The sequence below is a fragment of the Lepidochelys olivacea genome (assembly GCF_965140295.1).
Source record: "Lepidochelys olivacea isolate rLepOli2 genome assembly, chromosome: 3".
NCBI classification, from domain to species: domain Eukaryota; kingdom Metazoa; phylum Chordata; order Testudines; family Cheloniidae; genus Lepidochelys; species Lepidochelys olivacea.
The window spans coordinates 66,573,030-66,593,015 of NC_140413.1; the positions used below are offsets into that span (position 1 = coordinate 66,573,030).

Consider the following 19,986-nt stretch of genomic DNA (forward strand, 5'->3'; position numbering starts at 1 on the left):
ATAAGGAAGGTACTGCCAGAATATTTAGAGATTTCAGGGAGTGGTGAGGCTTCCAAGTCCTTAGGATGTAAGGGAGGCTGAGTTCTTCCAGGAGATGGAGGTACACATTTTCTGTTGGTATGAAAGGACCTACCAATGAAAAATTACTTAGGATAAGTAGTTCACAATCACCCTCATATTTTCAGTCAGGTATCCATCCATTTCCATGTCATTGTTTGGTTTGTTTGTTTACTATTATTGTGTGTTCACAGACACAAAGAATCAAAATTAGTCAGCTCCTAGTAACTTCGATGCACAGGCAAGTGTTCCATATGAAGAGGAAAAGTAGAGAGGCCCAGAACTTCAGCATTCAGAAGAAAGGACTTTACAAAGCTACAAACATTGCCACGATCTTACAAATGCTTCTTGTAATCAATAGTTCTGTAGAAGTCAGTAAGATGACTGGAGTCAGTACAATTATTCTTGTGTTAAAATGTTTGCAGGATTATTATTTGTTAAGTGTATTATAGTAGCTCCGAACCAAGAGCAGGGTCCCATTGTGCTAGGCACTCTACACACACATCATTAGAGACAGTCCCTTCCCAGAACAGATGACAGCCTAAATAGACAAGACAGACAAAGGCCTGGAAGGATTATCCTAGGGTGACCAGATGTCCCGATTTTATGGGGACAGTCCCGATTTTTGGGTCTTTTTCTTATATAGGCTCCTATTGCCCCCCCACCCCTTGTCCCAATTTTTCACATTTGCTGTCTGGTCACCCTAGATTACCCCCTTCTCACAAGTGGACAACTGAGGCCTGAGGTCTACTGAGGTCTACACTACAGAGGTAGGTCAACGTAACGCAGTTTACATCAGCCTAATTCTGTAATGTAGCTTCCACTGATGTAATCTGCCCGTGACACCGTACCGTTTAAGTCAACGTAGTTAAGTCAACACAGTGTCAGTGCCGACACTGAGTTGCTTACATAAGCAAAGAAAAAAGTTATTTCTGCTAAGCCTATAGAAACTTTTTGATTTGAAGAATAACTGAAATGTACTAACATCAAGAAATTGAACTGTGCACCACCATTCAGTGGATCAGTATTAAATAGTGTTACAGTCGCTGACAGTCTCAGAATGTTAACCCTAGTCCTTTAGTTCAAAAGATCGCTTTTCTCACTTTTGCCCTCGTGAACCAAAGCACAGCATCAGACAGATCCAAAGACTTGCCAATGGCATTTTTGAGCGATAAAATAGCAAGTGACATAGAATCATAGAATATCAGGGTTAGAAGGGACCCCAGAAGGTCATCCAGTCCAACCCCCTGCTCGAAGCAGGACCAATTCCCAGTTAAATTATCCCAGCCAAGGCTTTGTCAAGCCTGACCTTAAAAACCTCTAAGGAAGGAGATTCTACCACCTCCCTAGGTAACGCATTCCAGTGTTTCACCACCCTCACAGTGAAAAAGTTTTTCCTAATATCCAATCTAAACCTCCCCCACTGCAACTTGAGACCATTACTCCTCGTTCTGTCATCTGCTACCATTGAGAACAGTCTAGAGCCATCCTCTTTGGAACCCCCTTTCAGGTAGTTGAAAGCAGCTATCAAATCCCCCCTCATTCTTCTCTTCTGCAGGCTAAACAATCCCAGCTCCCTCAGCCTCTCCTCATAACTCATGTGTTCCAGTCCCCTAATCATTTTTGTTGCCCTCCACTGGACTCTTTCCAATTTTTCCATGTCCTTCTTGTAGTGTGGGGCTCAAAACTGGACACAGTACTCCAGATGAGGCCTCACCAATGTCGAATAGAGGGGAACGATCACATCCCTCGATCTGCTCGCTATGCCCCTACTTATACATCCCAAAATGCCATTGGCCTTTTTGGCAACAAGGGCACACTGCTGACTCATATCCAGCTTCTCGTCCACTGTCACCCCTAGGTCCTTTTCCGCAGTACTGCTGCCTAGCCATTCGGCCCCTAGTCTGTAGCTGTGCATTGGGTTCTTCCGTCCTAAGTGCAGGACCCTGCACTTATCCTTATTGAACCTCATCAGATTTCTTTTGGCCCAATCCTCCAATTTGTCTAGGTCCTTCTGTATCCCATCCCTCCCCTCCAGCGTATCTACCACTCCTCCCACTTTAGTATCATCCGCAAATTTGCTGAGAGTGCAATCCACACCATCCTCCAGATCATTTATGAAGATATTGAACAAAACCGGCCCCAGGACCGACCCTTGGGGCACTCCACTTGATACCGGCTGCCAACTAGACATGGAGCCATTGATCACTACCCATTGAGCCCGACAATCTAGCCAGCTTTCTACCCACCTTATAGTGCATTCATCCAGCCCATACTTCCTTAACTTGCTGACAAGAATACTGTGGGAGACCGTGTCAAAAGCTTTGCTAAAGTCAAGAAACAATACATCCACTGCTTTCCCTTCATCCACAGAACCAGTAATCTCATCATAAAAGGCGATTAGATTAGTCAGGCATGACCTACCCTTGGTGAATCCATGCTGGCTGTTCCTGATCACTTTCCTCTCATGCAAGTGCTTCAGGATTGATTCTTTGAGGACCTGCTCCATGATTTTTCCAGGGACTGAGGTGAGGCTGACTGGCCTGTAGTTCCCAGGATCCTCCTTCTTCCCTTTTTTAAAGATTGGCACTACATTAGCCTTTTTCCAGTCATCCGGGACTTCCCCGGTTCGCCACGAGTTTTCAAAGATAATGGCCAATGGCTCTGCAATCACAGCCGCCAATTCCTTCAGCACTCTCGGATGCAACTCGTCCGGCCCCATGGACTTGTGCACGTCCAGCTTTTCTAAATAGTCCCTAACCACCTCTATCTCCACAGAGGGCTGGCCATCTCTTCCCCATTTTGTGATGCCCAGCGCAGCAGTCTGGGAGCTGACCTTGTTAGTGAAAACAGAGGCAAAAAAAGCATTGAGTACATTAGCTTTTTCCACATCCTCTGTCACTAGGTTGCCTCCCTCATTCAGTAAGGGGCCCACACATTCCTTGGCTTTCTTCTTGTTGCCAACATACCTGAAGAAACCCTTCTTGTTACTCTTGACATCTCTGGCATCATCAGTCTCTCATCAGCCATTGTCAATCAAAGATATATTTTAATGAGCCTGAGCTTCAAAAATCTGTGCTCACCATTCACGACTGTGATCAGCAGCCTGAACAGAATCCTCAAAGCTATTCACACATTAGGAAAAGTGTCCTTCAGCTCTGCATCATGAATGAATTGGAGAACTTAGAGTGAAGAATGCTTCCTGTGTGACAAAATGTGATGGATGTTGTCCAGTTCAACAAGCAGAGGTCTTTATCATTGACATCTGAACATTTCCCATGTGTCAGCATCTGGTGAGGTCCATACAATTGTTCAAGAGTATTTTTCTGTCCACAGGCAGCTTACTAAGATCATACAACCCCCCCCCAGATCTTTTCATGGTGCCTCATTTGTCCAAATCTTTCTTCAGTGGACACTGGAGCAGTGTCAACGAGCAAGGAAAAAGCTCCCTCTTGAATTTTTCTTCCAAGCTTCGCACCACCTCATCTCTGTCCTCGTACCCAAACTGTCTCTTCTTCTGATGAATACGAGTTTCCTTGAAGACAGGCTCAACTCCTAAGTTTTCTGCCATTTCTTTGGCAGCAGTGATGGCATCTTCAACTCCATTGTCTCTGTAGGCCACAACGAAATCAAGGCGGCTTCTTAAAGTATTAGTGGTCGTGATGTCCATCGACTGAGTCTGTAATACCTTGCTTACAACGTTTACTTGTAATGGGATATTGTGCCAAACCACAGTTGAGACCAGAAATTTCAAGCCAGTGATCTGGTTTGCCAGGCTTTGAGCCTTGTGTCAGATTCCGGCCTAGGCTTTACTTGACTGAGACAGTTCCATCAGATCATCGTAAACCTCAGTCACTTGTTATCTCACTGGCCTTACACTGTCAATGCAGCTCTCCTAGCAAGTGTCTCTTAGCGGCATCATGGTCGGATTTGTAATGTTCTCCATGAGGATCTTCCACCTGATAGCCGATGCTGAAAACGAGACGTATATCCTTTGCAGTACTCCGAAGAGAGATACTGAATCTAAAGATGATGCTGCATCTGACACAACCAGGTTAAGGTAATGGCAGCCACAAGACATGAAGAAAGCTCTTGGATTCAGCACAAGGATACTTGCCTGGATGCCACTGTTTCTTCCCTCATGTTCACACCATAGTCGTAGCCTTGGCAACAACAGTCCTGAAGCTTTATTTAATTCTCATTCAAAACATTCATAAACAGTTTTGAGCCTTTTCCAGTAGAGTCATCCACAGACTGGAAACTTATAAAGTGTTCCTTTACTTGGATACAGTCATCCTCATCATCAACAAACCTTACTGTAAATGATATCTTTTCACTGTGACAAATGTCGGGAGTGCAGTCCATTATTATGGCATAGTACTTTGCTTAGCTACATAATATGTTATCAAGCACCTTCCTTGCCATAAGGTCAATCCATTCGTTTTGAATTGTTTTGCTGCAGTAATGGTCCATAGCTTCTTTACAAACTACTCAGCGTGGTTGCTCATGCAATATGACATTGTCGTATTTCCCAAGGAGCTCTACCAAACCGAGGAAATTACCATTATGTTCAGTGAACAACTTATCCAATGAGCCCCAGAAAGCCAAATTGTTCTTTGCAAAGAAGAGGGTGATTGAGATCAGATGCTCGAGCACATTCCGCCAATGCTGGGTTTTTACATTAAAAATGAGCTGGTTTTCTGCATCTATGCATTTATTCAGCTTGAGCCTGGACTCGATCTCCAGGCTATTTTACGGCCTGGTGACTTTTCATGTTACTTCAGAGCATCAGCTAAGTTATGCCAGTAATTGTACCCAGAAAGCACAAGTAACAATTTGGCATTCTTGTTAAACATTTTTCGCAACAAAAACAGAAGACTTTGTCAGTTGATTTCGAATAAACTAGCCAATGCCAATTCAATTTCTCACCATTCTCAACCACTCTTTCACTGCATGACTTTGAGAAGTGTTGCTTCTTTGCATTTACTGGAAGGGTCGTATCCTCAATTTTGCCCAGCCAGTTCAAAATTGTACAATCAATATTAGCAGAGTTTAGGATTGCTGCCCATGAAGCAGGATCTGATGTATTGATTTGTGGTGTGCAATTTTTCTCACTGCTGTTTCTGTCACCATGCAAGGCTGATTCTTCTTTATCATTTCTCTCCTTTTCAGTAAACCAGATTTTCCTTTGTCATTACTCTCCTTTTCATGTGAGCCACATTCTTCTTTATCATCATTCTCCTTTGTTCCTTCAGGAAAACTGGATGACTCTCCATCACTTTTCTCATATTTCCATTCCTTATCTTCAAGTAAATCTGCTAATTCCTTAGTAACAGGACTTCCATCATTTACGCTTCACTCCTCAATTTCTTATGCACTGGGACAATCGCTGCCTAAAGTGCAGTCTATGTTGTTCTGTTTCAGACATTTTCCCATCAAATTTGCCCCTTGTTGCAAACTAGATTGTAGTTGAGCTTTTCACTTCCTATACTGAGCTCCTGAAGGCTTTTTCAGTGGGATCTTTTATTTTCTACAGGGGAAAACACAGTATTGGGGAGGGCAAAAGTCTATGTTCCGCCGTCTTAGAAAGTAATCAAACATTACACGTTAAGCATGGCATAAGAAGTAATAGTATTTCTTTGATATTGCTGCATAGATAGGGTTCAATAGATATCTTTGGTGTCTCATTAAATATGTTCTTTATTAGTCACTACTTACACTCTTCAAGTCTTAAAACAAAAGTACACTTTCACAAGTACACAATAAAACAAGGTTCACAATATCGCAGCATGGCTCTCACTTCACTTCACTTTTTTCGTATATTTCACTGACTGACTGGGAGCGCCCCGTCTCCTATATACCTGCGAGGACATGGTGGACAACATTCTAGAAGCTTCAAGGAAATGTAGTTTTCAGTAAGTCTGGAAGGTTCTAAGAGAACCTGGAAAAAAGGCTAATGTAGTGCCCATCTTTAAAAAAAGGAAGAAGGAGGATCCTGGGAACTACAGGCCAGTCAGCCTCACCTCAGTCCCTGGGAAAATCATGGAGCAGGTCCTCAAGGAATCCATTCTGAAGCACTTAGAGGAGAGGAAAGTGATCCAGGAACAGTCAGCATGGATTCACCAAGGGCAAGTCATGCCTGACTAATCTAATTGCCTTCTATGACGACATAACTGGTTCTATGGATGAAGGGAAAGAAGTGGACGTGTTGTTCCTTGACTTTAGCAAAGCTTTTGACACAGTCTCCCACAGTATTCTTGCCAGCAAGTTAAAGAAGTATGGGCTGGATGAATGGACTATAAGGTGGATAGAAAGCTGGCTAGATCGTTGGGCTCAACAGGTAGTGATCAATGGCTCCATGTCTAGTTGGCAGCCGGTATCAAGTGGAGTGCCCCAAGCGTCGGTCCTGGGGCCGGTTTTGTTCAGTATCTTCATAAATGATCTGGAGGATGGTGTGGATTGCACTCTCAGCAAATTTGCGGATGATACTAAACTGGGAGGAGTGGTAGATACGCTGGAGGGGAGGGATAGGATACAGAGGGACCTAGACAAATTGGAGGATTGGGCCAAAAGAAATCTGATGAGGTTCAACAAGGACAAGTGCAGAGTCCTGCACTTAGGACAGAAGAATCCAATGCACCGCTACAGATTAGGGACCGAATGGCTCGGCAGCAGTTCTGCAGAAAAGGACCTAGGGGTTACAGTGGATGAGAAGCTGGATATGAGTCAACAGTGTGCCCTTGTTGCCAAGAAGGCTAACGGTATTTTGGGCTGTATAAGTAGGGGCATTGCCAGCAGATCGAGGGACGTGATCATTCCCCTCTATTCGACACTGGTGAGGCCTCTTCTGGAGTACTGTGTCCAGTTTTGAGCCCCACACTACAAGAAGGACATGGAAAAATTGGAAAGAGTCCAGTGGAGGGCAACAAAAATGATTAGGGGACTGGTACACATGGCATATGAGGAGAGGCTGAGAGAATTGGGGATGTTTAGTCTACGGAAGAGAAGAATGAGGAGGGATTTGATAGCTGCTTTCAACTACCTGAAAGGGGGTTCCAAAGAGGATGGCTCTAGACTGTTCTCAGTGGTAGCAGATGACAGAACGAGGAGTAATGGTCTCAGGTTGCAGTGTGGGAGATTTAGGTTGGATATTAGGAAAAACTTTTTCACTGTGAGGGTGGTGAAACACTGGATTGCATTACCTAGGGAGGTGGTGGAATCTCCTTCCTTAGAAGTTTTTAAGGTCAGGCTTGACAAAGCCCTGGCTGGGATGATTTAATTGGGGATTGGTCCTGCTTTGAGCAGGGGGTTGGACTAGATGACCTCCTGAGGTCCTTCCAACCCTGATATTCTATGATTCTATGAGATTCTACAAAGGTCCAGAACGTTCTAGGTGGTTAGTGAAAAATGAATCTACATATGGAATACCTGAAACATTTTATTTCAAACATTCTATTTTCCCTTTTGTTGCTAATTACAAAAACAGCCCCCCAAGCCCAGCACTCCATGTGGTCACCTGGGTTGCCTGTCCCTCAATCCAGCCCTGTCACCAATACAAGGAAGTGAAGTGTGAATGTCTAAAACCAACTAAATTATTGTGATGGCTGTACATCAGAGTAACTTAGGTTGAATTAATTTTGTAGCGTAGACTTGCCTGAGACTCAGAGTATGTCTACATTACAATAAAACACTTGCAGGGCCCAGGCCAGCTGACTGAGGCTCATGGGGCTCAGACTGTGGGGCTATAAAGCTGCAGTGTAGATGTTCAGGCTCTGGCTTGAGCCCAGGCTCTGAGAGGGGAGAAGGTCCCCCAAACATCTACACTGGAATTTTATAGCCCTGCAGTGCAAGATGCTGATCTGGGCCAGCCATGGATGTTTTATTGCAGTGAAGACATACCCACTGAGAGATGGAGGGGTCCATTTTCAAAGGTTCAGATGGTACTCATATGCCTAACTCTTATTTGGTTTTCAGTAGGAATTAGGAACATACACATCATTTGTGCCTTTGAAATTCTTCCATGAGTGACTTGCCCACGAGTCACACACGAAATCTGTGGCAAACCCAGGAACTGAACCCTTGAAACAAAGTAGAAACAGAAGGATATTGTCTGGAAATAAAATGCCTGAAAATTCCTTCCTATCAGACAAAATATCTCCTGCCAAGTATCGTGTGAATCAAGTGGAAATGACCCACATATTTTATTAATCAAAACTTAGGAAAGCCTGTTTACATAACTTCTATTGTACTATAGGCAAATGCATGATAGAATGATATACATGCACCTCCCCTGCCCCCCTCCAAAAAAAAGTTAATGTTGCTTAGTTAAGGATATGGTGACATTCAACTGAACTCTTCCATAAAAGTATCATAGATAAAATTACACACAGAAATCGTCAAACAGGATCCTTCCATGATACTTTATTTACAAGGTCTGTGGCTTCCCCTGTGTTTATATACAGCCTAGCATATTTTGGGTGCTACCGCTATATACATTCTAAGTAATGATGTTGGCTTTTCTTATTTCTTTCCCTTACTACATGTGTCTTTCTTTTTTTAGCATCAGTCAAACATCAGGCTACAAACAATGGCATTTCAGTCATGTACTGTATTACTGACAGTTACCTTTCTGTAATATACACAGGTAAGATGTATTCTGATATTATACTCATTTTGTGATTTTATTTTCCAGCTGGACTCTGTACACAATGTGGAAAATTCACCCAGACGCTTGTCTCCAATCATGACTTTCTAACACAGGGCTTGTTCCAAATATAAATAGGCCCATACTGGGGTCCTCCAGAATTTCATTATAGAAATATCAGATTCAGGGTGTAGCTGGTTCCCAATAAATCGTTTATCTCAAGCACTAATACATACTGGGAGGTTAGTGTCCAATGGAGAAATACCTACACATTTGGGGCCTTACCTTGTAGCAGTCTTCCCCTTCGCCCCCTCCCAGCACACAAGCCAGCACAATTGTATTTCTTATGCTCTACCCCCAGCACAGGGGCTCAAATTGTCCCTTTTGCGATTAAAGGGATATTACATAGATTGAAAATTACTAGATCACGATATCTTCTTTAATTAAAACTTCATTAGATTTAAAATAATCAGCACAAACCACCTATTAATAAACAGAAATAATGAGGCATGCTATTCTGTCCCCTAACAATGTAATGTAGTCCTTGTAAGAATGCTGATAGATTACAAAATGTATTTTAAGTGTGACTGCTGTTGTGTTGTATTAAAAACTCATTACACAGTTATTTGAATCTATAATTCTGTTAGAATAAATATTTGTTACGCATGATGGCCACTTAGAATACAGACAGACAGCAGAGTTAGAGCTCAGATGCTCTTGTTCCAAAAGCATAGGCCACTTCCATTTGACCTAAAGTAGAACGTTTATATGCGGTTAATAGTTTTGTGGTATGGGGCTCTTTAGAAAGCCAATAGATAACTATTTTAGGGTCTGAATCAAAACCTACTGAAGTTAATGCTATTGATTTCAATGGGCTTTGGATCAGGCTCTTAGTCCCTCATCTTCAAATCTATGTGCCCAAAGTTAGGTTCCCAAAATCCATAGTTAGGCATCTAAATATGTGATCTTTCAGAAATACTGAGCACCCCCAAATTCCACAGAAGATAATAGGAAGGGGTGTGCATTCAGAAATCAGTCTCAGAACCAGGCTGCTTTTATTTAAGTACCTAAATAGGGGGTTAGGTGTGAAGATGTAGACCTCCCCATGTGAACAGTCTGGCCTTTGTTATGATAAAAGACAACCACCAGAGGCTTTGCATCGTAGAACAGGGAAGTGGTAGTCCGTCTATATATAACTTGGATCAGATTGCTCAGGATAATGGCTTGGCACTCAATACAGCAAGATATATAACAAGTGTCAAGGGATTTGGAGAACAAGAACAACAAAAAAGTCAAGGAGATTGACTTATGAGGAGTTATTAAAGGAAGAAAATATGCACAATGATGAATAAAGGCCAGATTCTAATCTGTTACACCAATGTCAATTTGGGATAACTGTACTGAAAGCAATGGAGTTATTCCCAGTTTACATGGATGTAATGGAGATCAGGATCTGGTATTCAGTGGGTCTTAGTAATGGTCTACCACTGTGAAGGGAGTAAATACCAAGAAGAAAAGGGGGCTGTTGAGGGCATAACAGAAGGAGATGCAAATAAGGGAAAGGGGATAAAATTAAAAAAAAGGAAAATCTAGGTTGAAAATAGGGGAGAAATTTTCCCAGCAGTGAACTATATTAAATTGTGAAGAGAAGGCTGGCCAAAACGTTACCAAATGTACATTAGGGAACAATCCTGCACTAGCAGGGAGATAGACTAGATGACCTAATAGAACTTTCTTTGACTCTGTAATCAGAAGTTTGGATCCATATAATCCCCTAACATTGAGATGTTTATCCAGAGCTTATCAAAATGTATCCCAGACTGTACAGTCTGGAGATCAGCCTGGAAATCTCACAGAATTAGTGTTTCCAGTGCTTCCTAGTATCAGGCAGCTTGAAATACTGCAGGAACAGCCTCTCCGTGGTATTTCAGTACTTACCCTTCCAGTCCCACTGAAAGGAAGAAGTGCAGAGGTGAGTGAAATTGTAAAACAAAATCCAGCTAAACTAATTCTCCCCTGTGCTGCTAGCAATAAGCCGACAGGTATGCTGTTAACCGATTTCCTACTCACATAGCAGGAGCTCTGAGTAAGCAAAGAATATGACAGGTCAACACACAAAGCAAATGCCTCCTGCTGGCCACAGACTGAAAAGTTCTCTTTAGCTGTAATTCAGAAGGCAGCTTCTGAAAGGTGAATAACTGAACACAGACACATCTGAACATCAAAAAGCCTTTGTTAGAGGATACTTCCAAAGAGGAAAGATGGTCCTGTAGTTAAGCCATTGGACGGAGCTCCAGATTCCATTACCAGCTCTTCCTCACAGACTTCCTGTCTGACCCTAATCAAGTCACTTAAGGCTTGATTTTCTAGAAGTGCTAAACACCTCACAAATCCTGCTGAGGTCAATCAAAACTGCAGACATACAGCACAGCTGAAACTCCAACTGCTTCAGTTCCTCATGTCTGTAAAATGGGGATATTAGTATCCTTGGATGTTAGGATGAATTAATGTTTGTAAGGAGATGAGGGGGGCATGTCAACACCAACAGAGCTCTAGTTGTCTTTTTGTGTGTTAATAAAGTGCTGTGTATACCCATGGTGCTACAAATTGATAACAGGTAAACATCTGGCTCCATACTTAGTTTAACAAATCTGCTTCAAACAGCTGCAGTAAAAGTTGAATCTTCCTCAAACCAAGTTGTCCAAACAGAGATTCCCTAATTAATAGCAAGAGGAAGTGATTCAGGGGAAGAGCTCGCTTGCAAACAGAGAAGGAAAGTCCATTTCACTAGAGTTCCAGAGCTGACAGCATTGTTTGCTGCTAGCTGTCCAAGGGAATCTGGACTACTGCATTGGGATGAGCCTGATAAGATGCATGGACCTGAGAATAGTGTTTAAAATGCCTTTTCCCTCTTCTGCTTACACTACATGCTTCTGGAATGCAACCCACACAGTAGTTGCTATTTCCCCAGCCAGGATTGTTGAGCCCTCCATTCAGCTCCCTAAGCATGATAATATGATAAAAGAGTGTGTACAGCACTCACCAAAACCCTGCTAGATTACAGTCACTGGTGGCTTTCCAGGACACTAAAGAGGAAGAAGTAGTGACATGACTCAGTAACACCAAGAGCCACATTGTGAGAGTTGAAAACTGCCTGGGGCACGCAATGAAAGCAGTGAAGCAGGAGGATATCTATGGACAAGGACAGTTAGATTACAGACTTAACACACATACAAAATTACGCAGCAACAGTGAGATGGCTGGAAACCTTGGAAAGCCACCAGCTGAACAGACTGTCAGTGTTTGGAGAGTCCTGTTCGGGAGCTGGTCACAGATAGCGTGCAGTAAACTGTTGCCAGACATGTTAGTTATTGATTATTTCTGAAGAGCCCATTTGAACTGAATGTGCATTCTGAATCCCCAATGAGAGTCCCAGCTGGAGGAGGCAATTCTGGAGGCACTATATGTATTACACTTTAGGAGTCCAGGGACCGGGATAGGTTTTTACAAGCAGCTAAAACAAAGAAAGCGATCATATGGGAAGGTGCTAGGCTCCTATCGTTTCTGGACATAAGTCCTATAACCCAGGGCAAAAAGGAAGAATTAACTGTGGTTTTAAAAAAAAACGTTGTGATATAAAATGGGTCAGCATCAGTCTCTCTAGCCCGCCAAACGGCCCAACATGCACAGTGTGACCACGGACATCTTTCAGAAAGTAGAAGCAGCTTACAGCAAGTCACTGTCGAAAGCAAAGAAGACAAGAGAGAAACTGTAAGAAGTTAGTCAGAGACTAATGCTTGGGCTTTACACCCCACCCCAGGGTTTGGAGAGCTGGAACTGTCCCTAAAAATTAATCAAAACGAACACAGTCACCACTTCTGGGGACCAACGTAGAGTTACGTGGTTTGTAAGCATTCTTTTTCTTTCCCTTCATCTTGTATGATACAGTCTATAAATCCTGCACAATACGTTGGGAAGAATTTGAAGTCAATGCCAGAAGTTTGAGGGTTAACACAGTCCCTTCTCCACCCCATTGCAAAAGTGCTGACTAAGGGTATGTCTACACTGCAATTAGACACCTGCGGCTGACGTGTGCCAGCTGACTTAGGCACACCGGGCTCTTTAATTGCAGTGTAGACGTTCGGGCTCAGGCTACTGCCAAAGCTCTGGGACCCTCCCATCTCACAGGATCCTAAACCCCAGGTTCTAGCCCGAGCCTGAAAGTCTACACTGCAATGAAACACCCCACTTAGAGTGAGACTCACAAGCTTGAATCAGCTGGCACAAGCCAGCCGCAGGGTTTTAACTGCAGTATAGACATACCCAAAAGACAGGTGCATTGTTGCACTGCAATTGTGGTACATATAGAGATACATTTTGCTACATCCATCTATCTGAATAATAAGTTCAGTGCATAATAAAACAACGGAAGTACCGGCTGAGGGTCAGATTCTGCCCAGGCTTTATGCAAGTGCATAGCTGGAGGGAGGGTTCAAGAAGTTGCTGCTTTACACAGCTGACGTTCTGGGCAGGCACAATTTCAGTCCCTATGCTCAGAAAAGTGTGAGGTCTTCTTCCGCTTTTCTCCCCTGGGGGCACCCAGGCTCAGATTCTCAAAGGTAGGTAAGCAACTAACTCCCATTGAAATCAATGGGAGTTAGATACTTCAAAGATATTTAAGATCGTGACCATCATTCCCTAAATGGGACAGAGGCCCATTGCTTCACCCCTCTCATACAACTACTGTACACTCTGGACAGGGCCATCCCTATGGGGGTGCAGGGCCCAGGACAAATCAGCCTCCACCAGTTTGGGGGCCCCACCCTGCATCAGTGGCTGGGCAGAGCCCCTGGCATGCGGGGTGGCAGCCAGGACTTTGGGTATGGGGCAGCAGCAGAGCCCTGGGTGAGGGGCCAGCAGTCAGGAGCCTGGGGGTGCTGCAGCACCCCCTGCACTGCTAGTTTCCATGCCTATGTCTTCTGGGACTGACCGCATTGGCCAATTGCACAGGCCCTCGGGGGCCCCTGAAGCGCAGGGCCTGGAGCGGTCACCCCAATTTGCCCTACCCAAGGGACAGCTCTGACGCTGGATGTAACTAGTCACTTAGGAACAGAGAACCCCAAACTCTGAGGGGAGGTGGGTCAAAGAGTGGGAATCCTAAGTGCTATCTTCAGAGAAAGAAGCAGAATTCAAGGTAGATAAATTTCCCCTGCTTTACAGCTAGCAGGCCACATGAGAAGGGGTGGGGGCTGTACCTCTGCACAGGCAGGAGTCCTGGAAGGTTCCCAGTGCCCCTGTGGGGCAGTGCAGCTCCATGCTACCCTTCACTACGGACTGTGCCTCACTGCACGGGCCAGCCATAGTGTTTTTTCAAGCATTCATAACAAGCAGGGAATTCACGTATGGCAGGTGCTTCAGCCGTCACCCTGTGGCTCTTAGTTATACCTTGTTAAAGGAGAAATCTAAGAGAAGTAAACCAAAAAACTAAAAAGTGGGGGAAAACATGCAATTTGACAAAACAAGTACCCGCTCGTACACTCTGTCATCAGTGTGGGAGGCATTCGGACACTTGGTAGTTCCGGGCTGCTGAAACATTCACTCCAATTTCAAATCATGTCATTGTAAAAAACAAAAAATAAGTGTCTGAGGAAGCTGTTTCTCGTTTTGGGGTGTCCACCGTGTCAGACAACACCAGGCGAAGGAGGATAGTGCAAAAGCCGCTGAGTTCAGTTCACGCTGTTTCAGTGAACTAGAAACAGCTGCTTTTATTTTATCCAGGTTCAGTTCCCCCACCCCGACCCCTCCTGCTCTTGATGGTTATGGGGAGTTTTGCCACCTCCAACAGCCCCTCTCTCTAAAAAGACCCTGGGAACCTCCCTCTCCTTTTCCTCATCCCTGGAATCTGCCTCTCCTAGCAGACAGCCCTGTTAAAGGAGTTATAGCTTTACACTTTGATATTAATAGTTTTTCATAATGTGATACACCAGTGTCTCCTAGTCATATTATGAAGGGCCAGCCTTGCATCCTTAATTTACAGCCATACTAGGAGGAAAACAACATCCAATAGCCACATGCCTATATTTTCTGTATTAAATAACCAAGAGAGCCACTTGTTAACGTCTGGTGAAATACGCTCATATTAGACTGCACTGAGCTTAATCGCCTACATTTCTGTGGCAAATAGGATGTGCTATTCACTAGATTACAGTGCATTAATGAGTGACTGTGGAGACTCCCCACCATGAACGGATGCTTGCTTAAAAAATAAACAAACAAATAAATAAATAAACCACTGTGTTAAATAAAGTTGTACTGCCACCTTAGGTTACCATCTGTTTTTACTTTTACTCAACTGTTTCCTTCAGACCATGTTGTCAAGTACATACAAGTCCAGCTGGCAGCTCTTAAAGCCAAACATGGTGGGGCCCCCATATGAGTTCTGGTGCCCCTTTCCCATGATCCCAGACACTTGGATGATATTTAAGGGGGGGGGAAAGACAGATCATTCCTACTATCCTGCAATGTTTTAATCTTTCTCATTCTTTCTAGTCAGTTTGGGGGGATATTAAAAATAGAAGAGGGTTAGATTTGGCAATAAATTAATGTCCAGATGAAGGGAAAACAATTACAAATTGGAAACAGATTTATTCACACTCTGTGCATTAATGAAAACTTTTAAAAAACTAAACTGGGTGTACTGTGTGGAAAAAATAATGGCCCAGCAGGTCTACTTTTTATTAACAACTCATCAGTAAGCAGGTTGTAATTCATAACAAAGAATTTACCCTAAGGAACACCATGGGACTGTGAGCTTTTTAGTTTCCTAAGAAAATACATATGTTGTTCCACTTGGTTTCCTTTCAATAAAACCCACCAGTTAGCACTTCATTTTCAAGCTGTTCTGACAAATCAGGTGAGTTAGCTTTGTAGAAAACACAGAAGCCAACTTTTCAGCTGAGAATTTTAGGGAATTTTTTTTAATAACTTAAATAAATTTCCCACCTGGCAAGGAAGTCGTGATAAAAGGCTGTGAAAGGAGTTTGTTTGGAATGGCTTGAAAGAATTTTTCTTTTAATTCACTTCATTAATTTTTCCTAAGGAAATATTTAAGGATACATCTCTTACTGTTAAGGTATGTGGTTGAGACAAAAGGAATTTTTATATGTTTTATAATGTCTTGAAACGTGATTAAAGATACAGGGGGAAACCTGCCCAGTAGTTCACTGCAAAGAGAAAGGCCTCAAGGAGGAGACTTTCAGAACTCAGCTCTCCTAAGGCCAGTGTGAGATGCTAGATCTCCTGCAAAATCAAATACCCACCTGGTGACCTAGTTTCAGAAGAGCAATTCTGAAGGAAAATAATCAGGGAGAGGATAGAAAAATAGAGCAAAAAGATGTGGCAATTCAAAGAAAGGATGTGGAATTGAGGGAGAAAAAGTGAGAGTGATTTCAATAAATCACTCCAAGATGAAGTACAAGTAATTTACTGTATCATAGTGCAACCCACTGTTCACTGTGTGTTATGCATCCCTGCTTCTGTCTTCAAGTCACAAAGGCTATGAATCTATTCCAGCTGCTCGCTACGGGACTTGAACCTTTAGTTCATGTTGGAGCGGTCCCTGGCTTTAGCTCTGTAGGGCCCTCAGGTCAACCTTCAGTCAGGAGCAAGACAGTGATCAGCACAGTCCTTGAGTACCACACCCAGGCTCTCCCGGAAGCATTCCAAACTGTTCTATCGCTGATTAAAGCTTTTATTATGGAACAAGAAAACAGATGTACAACAAGGGCTTGATCCACTGCCTACTGAAGTCAATGGGAATCTTTCCATTGACTCCAAGTGTGCTTTGGATCAGTCCTTAATACAGGTTATGAACAAACAATGAACAAAAACAAAAAATCAAACAACGTCTAATTGCACTAATATTTCCAGATGTGAGATCTGAGGACAGGGCATTATGTGGAGGAGATTGCTTTCTTTGATATCCAAGTATTAACACTAGGGTAATTATTTATCTACCCCTGCTTAATTATGGCAATTATCACTGCAAAAGTAAAGAATGCAAAGGAAAGTCTGATAAGTACAGATTGCATTATAATATAGTTAAATATTCAAATAGGTTTTAGATACAGGTGTTCACTAAAAACTAATCCTCAGAACAGAAGGAAAAATAGAGTGTGTCCAAGACCAGCAAGCAAGCCTCAAACCTTGAAACAGACTGAGGAATTAGCTACTTCAAAATGGCGTGTGGTTTTGGCCCTGCCCTCATCACACAGTAAATCCTGATAAAGAGAGCATGAAAGGAGGATAGTTCTTGGGCAGGAGAACCACACACAGACTCTGAAGAACCTTATAATACCAAAAAGCAAAACAAACACCACCCACTTCTGGAAAAATTTTGCTGTTCGTAAGACAGATGATTGTATCGAGCATACGTGTGGAAGTAGTAGGTGGAGTTGTGGGTCCCCAGTCACATTGCCATCTTTGCTTTCTTTCCGAGCAGCAGGAATCATTCCCAGAGGCATGAGACATGGAGGATTTCAGCTCCTGCTTGAAGAAAAGACCCCACTGGTATCTGTAAAAGACATAAAAGTAGAGGCAGCAAGTCATGAACTGTTAAAGTTACTGCTATAGCCTGACATCCCGCCCAGGCTCGAATCAAAGGGGCCAGGACCAGCTGAATTAAGCAGTAAAAGTCTCTGAGGCACATGTAGGGGCTGACATTAACATGAATAAATCTGCCTGCCCTCATTAACAGGATTCCAGGCTCTTTTGGGGAGTGATCTGAGGAGCCAAGATAATATTGCAGCATGTAAAAGGCATCAGGCGGCACCTCTGACTGCAGGCCCACTTTACAAGACCAAAAGGAAGAAGTCTAGCTCTGGCCCTGGGAGTAGCTGAACACTTGGAGGGTGGGGAACATATGGAAATGAACTTCTTATTTTGTGTGCAAACGGCAGTTGCCACCTCTTACATGTGAAGGAGTAGGGCAATGTGGAGTAGTGTTGGGGTGGGAGGAACAGGTCTATAGTGGAAGTGCAAAGGCTTACAGGTGTTATCCCTTGCTACAAACAACCATGGAGGAATGTGGAGCTGCCCCATTCCCCCTACAGGTTGTAGGGTGTATTATATCTCTCAGCAAATCCCTTCAGAGTTCCCCATTCAAAGCCCTTAGGCTTTATGATAGGTTTGTGTGTGAATTTCATCCAACATGCCCCGTTGTCCCTTATCAAAAACAACCAAGTGCAGCAGTTGCTGGGCTTGAATATGTCCTGTACATTGAGATCTCCAAAGCTTTCCAGCTGAAAAACACCGTTAAGACAACTATCTAGTGCTCAGGAATTTCTATAGTGACACTGAAATGGAACCACTACAGCCCACTCCCTCTCCCATTATAGTAGGACTGGGCCACACAGTATATGCTGCAATTGGAGATAATTTAAGAACTTAAGGATGTAGCTCATAGCTTGGAAAGCATGCCCAGCTGTAGTATATAAGTACATGAAATCATTGCAAGATTAAAATACTTACTGTGTTCATTCACTTTTAGCCAATATCCAATCTGTAATCTATCCAGGAGGAAAGAAAATATATATATATATCTCTGCTACTCTAATTATTTTGCTATCTGCCAAAGAATGCCTCTGGGAAGGGTTAGCCTCCCCAGCAGAAATGTAGAAAACTACACTGGAAAACATTAATTCATATTAGTAAAAGAAAGACCTGTGAAGACAACAGCTGTTTGATCCTTAGATAAACTGTGGACAGTTTTCACTATTAAGTCTTTATGAGTGATGTACTGTAGATTTAGGAAACATAGAATATGGCCAAGAGAGAAGAGCAGGATAGGGAAAAAAGTCTGTGGAATTGACTGAAAAATATTTATTCACGTACTTACCTTTTCATAGAAAAACATAAATGCGGCCCATAAGGACTTGTTTATATATTCTGTATGTGTTCCTGTAGGGCTAGGAGACATTTTCTCACCAGTTTTAAAAGCATTTCATCTTGATATAGTCTTGAAACGAGTAAAAATGGGTCAGCCTGCCTTAAATTGGGTCTCCACTATGGCTCCACCCAGTTTTGGGGCTGGTTTAGCTGAACTGGTTCTAGAAAATTTCTCATACATAGACAGGCCCTCTGAGTTCTTGCGTACAGTCAACTGTTCAAATACATTTCATTGTGCTATTGTTCTTTACCTCCTCTGAGCCCTTTGCAGTTATATAGGAAATGATTAACTAGGCAGCAAGCATTTCTTTTTGCTTGATTGGAATGTTTCACTCTGGGTAATATTTTGACAGTGTCCTAGTCACTTCCAATATTAAATAAAGCATACCCTGTATGTTACATTCCATCAAGCTAGAGCTGGACATTTGGGCAAGTGGGCTGAACGTGAGGATAAGTTATTTATCTAATAGCTAATCTCATTAATTAATTAACCAAGCAAAAGAAATAAGGGTTTATACTTTAGTGCATAAGGTCAAATGCAAGAGGACATCTACTGTTTCATCCAGTAATGCCAAATGGTTTTGTACTGAAACGTGCCCTAGCAGAATAATGGGCAATTTAGGCTTGAATAACAAACATTCCAACTTCTGTTTCTGAAGCATTTACACTTGTTGATTTTTCACTTCTTAGATCGTGAGGAATCCTCATGTTAGCAATCCTGGACCACCAGGGGATAGGAAAGTTAAATGATTTGCTCAAGATCACAAGTCAGATTGACAAATACCCCAGTCCCTTGCATTGATGAAGTCACTCTTCTTCCTTCCAGTATAGCAGCATGCTGTTAGTGACACAAACTCAAGTGATAAGCACCAAATTGCAAGGGCATATCAGAGCAGAATCCAAGAATCTGACTGGGAGAGGGTTCCAAGGACCACAAAGTTTGGATCTGTGGGCAAGGCCACCACCAGAGAATGCTGGGGTCTGCCATGGGGATAGTACTGGCAAGTCAGGAAACCAGGAGTGCCACAAACAAGCTTTCAAAGGGTGTGTGTGAGATGGGATTTACAGACCCCTCCTTAAGATTAAGGGAGTGATGGAGCAATACTGGGCCAAGAAGACCCCCTCTCCACAGCAGCTGCAGAGCATGCTCCAAATGGAGGACCTGTTTAGAAGGGGACTCTGGCAGTGGGAGAGTGAAAGAGAAGCTGTCTGCAGGAAGGAAGCCAATTAATAGCTTCTGGAACAGAGGAATCGACAGGGGAAGGACCTGGACTGTGGGGAAGGTCCAACTAGACAGCCAGGGGCCTGACCCAGCCCCTCTTTCTCCCCCATTCTCCCTG

The 19,986-nt window shown here is 43.2% G+C and overlaps 1 long non-coding RNA gene across 3 annotated transcripts in view; it reads right to left on the reverse strand.

The window, feature by feature from the left end:
• LOC311518682 overlaps window positions 1-18,778 on the reverse strand; it is a 42,730-nt gene extending 23,952 nt beyond the window's left edge. For 2 of the 3 annotated variants that reach the window (XR_014711071.1, XR_014711072.1), the window contains exons 1-2: window positions 18,597-18,778; window positions 17,084-17,273 (exon numbers count right to left, since the gene is read on the reverse strand). This is a non-coding gene — a long non-coding RNA (uncharacterized lncRNA). The remainder of the gene's footprint in view (window positions 1-17,083; window positions 17,274-18,596) is intronic. The other variant, XR_014711073.1, reaches the window with a different exon arrangement.
• Window positions 18,779-19,986: the final 1,208 nt, after the last annotated feature.